The 5,084-nt window shown below is 44.4% G+C and overlaps 1 long non-coding RNA gene across 1 annotated transcript; it reads left to right on the top strand.

The window, feature by feature from the left end:
- The first annotated feature begins 631 nt into the window (after nt 1-631).
- On the top strand, nt 632-3,473 carry LOC148222888 (uncharacterized). The gene is made up of 4 exons (XR_015805011.1): nt 632-746; nt 1,926-2,080; nt 2,632-2,736; nt 3,378-3,473. It is a non-coding gene; the product is annotated as an uncharacterized LOC148222888 (long non-coding RNA).
- Nucleotides 3,474-5,084: the final 1,611 nt, after the last annotated feature.

The following is a 5,084-nucleotide window of genomic DNA, read 5'->3' as shown; positions in this document are numbered from 1 at the left end:
CATATCCTCTTACTCATTCATTTCACCTTCCAGCAGTTTAGAAAGAACTTGTTCACTTGAATGTTTTTCTTTGGAGTGATTTGAAGGAGACGGCTAAATGGCCATAATCCAGGTAGAAACATAAAAACAAGGGTGTGCTATAAAGACAGGACTTCTTAACGCAAAGAGCCCTCTGAAATTCAAAATACCTGCTATAAAATTAAAAATGTAATCTTTGACTTTTAGATGGGAATTTCTCCTCTTCAGTTTCATTCTGTCAGGTGCATTTTTGCTAACTGCTTGATTCACGCTGAATGGACAGTCCTGTCTTATTGTTGGTATGGCAACAGCGATAGAGATCACTGCTGCTTTCTGTAGAAAGTGGCTGCAAGTTGCTATGACGAGATCTTGTGCAGGTCTAGAGTCTGATTGGATGTGAGGTTCTCATTGTTTCAGAACACCAACTTGGGGTGGCAGTGTCAGAGGTGTTCATTATCTAGGAAGATTTTCATAGGCGATGAGTTTTGCTGAGGTAGCTTTCTCTTCTGGGTGTAGAAGATATGTGCATAATTAACTTCCTTGAATCCTAAAGAGCTGGGGAGATTTTAGTATCTACGAAACCATTTTTACTAGCTTTTTTATGTGGCCTTAGATGATGAAAGTGATCTGGATACAATCTTAGAAAAAAGGCAAACGGTGAGCTGTGAGGAAGAGCTGAAGGAGTATTTGGAGAACACCCTTTCTTCTTGAGATCAACTTAGAACAAGGTATGAATTTGGTATGTTTTGTAAACTTAAAAGGTAGAGCATCTTTGAACATTGGTTGTACTACTTAGGCCTTGTTTTAATGCTGTTGTGTGAAGGTATGGAAAAAGAGTGCTTTTCACTTCATGTAAGAATATAGAATAATGTCCCTACTGAACAAGGTTAAGGCAAATAATGCCCACGGTTTAGGAATGGGACAAAGGAAGACTGCTATCATTCAAAAACCATAGCACATCAGTATTACTGTGCATACCATCACATCCATGCCTTATTCAGAAGGTAAAAGTAGTAGTGCAGATTCTTGGATCACCGGAATCAGAAGTTGGTCTGCACCATCATCTCTTCACTCATAGATTTGATCTCATTCAAAGTTCTAGGAACTCAGACGTTTAAGACAGCCAAGCACCGGCAACTTTAAAAACCATCTAAAAATGGGTACAATACCGCTCTCCTTCCTGAAGATCTTAGCAGCAGCTCTGAAGCCGTAGAGGAAGCAGCACTGTTCACACAGCCAGGAGGTCTTTCCTACCTGCTCGATCAGAGGCACATTAGAAGAGCAGTGTGGACCTGAGGGGCAGATGCACATACCTTCACACACCTCGCAGTGGGACTGTGGTTAGAGCTGGAGGTTTGATACTCTTCCTAATAATTTGAGCCGTTAAAACAAAGCCAGAGGTAACAGACCAAGTGAAAATACAATGCCAGGTTGCGGAAAGAGAATGTTACCTATCTGAACTCGTACAAAAATTCCCCATCATTCTCTTTGTTTAGGAGACCAAGCCAATGTCCGTGTAAATGAAAACAAGTGTGAATATTGATTTTTCTTGAATCAAGACTCAGCTTTATGTCCAAGTCAAAGGCAAATAAACCAGAAAGGCTCCGCTGAGCACAGTGCAGAACTAACATGGAAGACAGTCATTTGACCTCTTATGTAAGCAGTGTTGGTGTGGTTCCCCATCCAAAAGGAAGGATGTCAAATGCTTCTTTGGAAATATTTTAACTTCTCTGCGTTTCTTTCTTTGTAATGAACTAATCTCTAACAAGCCAGGACGTGATTGTGTTCAGTAGAAACAGATCAATGGCAACATTTAGCCTAAAGGTTTTATGAGATTGATCAGGAAGTTCGATTTCGATTTAAAGGCACTGTAGTCATATTTAATTTTATTTCTCTCCGCACTTGAGTCTCTTAAACAGGGACCTTCAATTGGACAGGAACGGGACACTGAAGCAAATTGTAATGGATGACGTAATGGCTTACCCAGAAGCATTTTGTGGGAATTGATTTCTTCTAGGTATCCATCAGCCAGCATTTTAGTGTGAAGGGAATCTTCAAACAGGTAAAACAAAAATTCCCGTTGGTTTCAAACCTGACTGCTATATTAATTTTTCACTTTGGAGAAAATTTTCATGACCTTTAAAATTCAGACTGTATCAAGTATTGTTTCAGCCATTGAAGAAAGTGCTTTTGATGGAGATAGGAGAGAGAAACCAAAACATTTCTCAGAGCCACACTTTGAGCTCTGTCCTTGTTACAAACGGCACTTGAGCAAATGCATTTGCCTTTGGAACAGAAAACGACAAGGTAACAGGCTTATCATTACGGATTTGAGTGTTCCAGGTTCTTTAGGTAGTAAGTGATCTATTCAAGATGATCTCTTCCTGAAATAGATCCATTTTGAGAAGGGATATGGATTTCTTAGAAGAAGGCAAATCCCTATGTTAAAACGGTGTGGTGGGTGTTTTTTGTTGTTGTTGTTTTGCAAGTTTTAGAACTTGCAAGGCACAATCGACTTCATAGTTGGAGATGCAGATAAGACCACGACATTCCAAACAGGTGTTTCTTTTTGGTTGTTTTTCAATCTGTCTATCTTTGGATTGTAACCAGTAGAACTGTGCTTGAACTGGAAAGAAGTAGCGGAGGTTTCAGAAGTGGAGCATGCGGTGGAACAGTAAGCTGAGAGCATTGTGCAAGGAGAGGAAAGAGGGGAAAATGGTAAGAGTTTCCTGAGTCGGAAGGGACCCCTAGGGATCGTCAAAGTCCAACTCCTGGCCCTGCACAGACACTCCAACAGTCCCACCCTCTGCATCCCTGAGAGCATTGGCCAAACGCTCCTGGATCTCTGGCAGCCTTGGGGCTGTGCCCATTGCCTGGAGAACCTATTCAGTGCCCGACCAGCCTCTGAGGAAAAAAACCTTTCCCTGATAGCCAGCCTAATCGTCCCCTGACACAGCTCCTGGCATTCCCTTGGCTCCTGTCCCTGGTCGCAGAGAGCAGAGAGCAAAGCTGTCCCTGTGCTGCCCTTGGGAGGAGCTGAGAGGTCCCAAGTGAGGTGTGAGCTCAGTGTCCTCTCTGCAGCTGAACCAAATGCCCTGAGCCACTCTTTGTATGGCTTTCCCTCCAGCCTCTTCGCTATCCCTGTGTCCCTCCTTTGGACATTTCTCCAATAGCCTGAGGTCTTTCTGACGCTGTGGCATCCAAAATTGCCCCCAGGGCTTGAAGAGAGCGCAGTCCCAGCCCAGAGCAGAGCGGGACAATCGCCTCTCTCGAGCGAGCGGTGCCAGAAGATAGGGACAGTTGTCAAAAAATCAGCTGGAGAAAGAAATCTAACAGAGAAACGGGTGATCTTGGCACAGGAAATGGAAGAAGCAGAGGAAGAAGAAGATGAGGAGAGGATTCCTTGTAAAAGTGAAGAAAATGAGCATGCAGAACAGGGACTAAGCATTATGCAGGTAAGTGAGCAAGAGAATAAGTTTGAAAGTGAAGGCAGTTTTGTCCAAAAGAAGGAGGAATAGGAAGTCTTTTTGCTGAGAATGAATAGAAAGTTTTTTTGCATTTAGTTTGTATACGAAGCGCACAGGGCTCTAGATCCTTTTGTGGGAAAATGGAGTGTGTAAAGTTGCCAATCATTTTGGAGCGAATTTGGAGGTTTTTGGGGTCCCAGGTGAATTTTGGGTTGAATTCTGGGGATTTGGGAGTGCCCAGGTGAATTGGGGGGGGCGGGGCGGGGCGGGGATTTGGGGAGATCCAGGTGAGTTTTGAGGGGTCCCAGGTTGATTTTGGGGGAGAATTTGTGGAATTTTGGGGGATCCCGGGTAGCGAGGTTTGGGGTGAATTTGTGGAATGTGGGGAGTCCCAGTTGAATTTTAGGGGGAATTTGTGGAATTCTAGGGATCTTAGGGGAATTTTGGGGTGAATTTGGTGAATTTTAGGGTATACGTGTGAATTTTAGGGTTCTCAGGTGAGTTTTGGGAATGCCAGACGTATTTTGGGGTGAATTCTGTCGATTTTGGGGTATCCAGGTGAGCATTTGGAAGTCGTGGGAGAATTTTGGGATGAATCTGGGGGGATGCAGGTGGATTTTCCGGGGAATTTTGGTGATTTTTGGGAGTCCCAGATGGGTCTGGGAGTGAATTTGGTGGATTTGGGGGTATCTGGGAGGGTTTTGAGGGGGATTGGAGACATTTTGGAGTGAATTTGGGAGGTGTTGGGGGGACTGGGTCTTGGGGGTGATTTGAGGGGTTTTGGGGGTTGCAGGTGGGATTTTGGGGTGAAGCCCTGGGATTTGGGGGTCCCCCGTGAATTTTGGGGTGAATTTGTGGGCTTTTGGGAGTTGCCAGGTGAGTGCTGAGCGTCCCAGGGGGGACTTCGGGGTGAATTTTGGGGATTTGGGGTTTCCCAGGTGAATTTCTGAGGTGGAAAGGTTCAAAAAGGGTTTTTTTTGAAAACAAGTTAAAGCCAGAAGGTTATTGAAAATTAATAGATGTGATGCAAGTAGGTAATATGCAGACAATACACAGCGAGACAAATCATGGGAAAAATACAGTGGTAACACATGAGTGTGTGAGGATGGGATCAGTATAGCTAAGGCTCAGTTGAAGCTGAATTTGGAAAAGCATGCCAAAACTAAGAATAATAAAGGCACCTACGGGTATTTCAGTGGGAAAAGGAAGATGAAAAGAAACCTATCACACCTCCCCTATTCCCCCCCCCCCCCCCCCCCCCCCATAAGCCAGACAGGACTAGTGACAACAGACAAGGAGAAGGCTGAGGTACTCAACAAGTGTTGGTCTCAATTTTTACTGCCAGTCACTATTTCCACATCTCTCAGGTTATTGGACTGGTGGACTTGATTCTAACCCATAGTAGCAGGTCAGCTTTCAGACCACTTGAGGAACCTGAGCATGCAAGACCATGGGACCCACCCAGAGGCATGTCAGGGCCCTGAGAGAACTGGCAGCTGTAGTTGCTAAGGTGCTTTCTCCATCATATTTGAGAAATCAAGGTAACCAGCTGAAGTCTCCAGACACTGTGTTGTATTGACTCCAGTCCTCTTGGTCTTT

This window comes from Sturnus vulgaris, chromosome 8 (assembly GCF_052056855.1).
Source record: "Sturnus vulgaris isolate bStuVul1 chromosome 8, bStuVul1.hap1, whole genome shotgun sequence".
Lineage (NCBI taxonomy): Eukaryota > Metazoa > Chordata > Aves > Passeriformes > Sturnidae > Sturnus > Sturnus vulgaris.
This window is presented reverse-complemented; position numbering and strand designations above follow the sequence as displayed.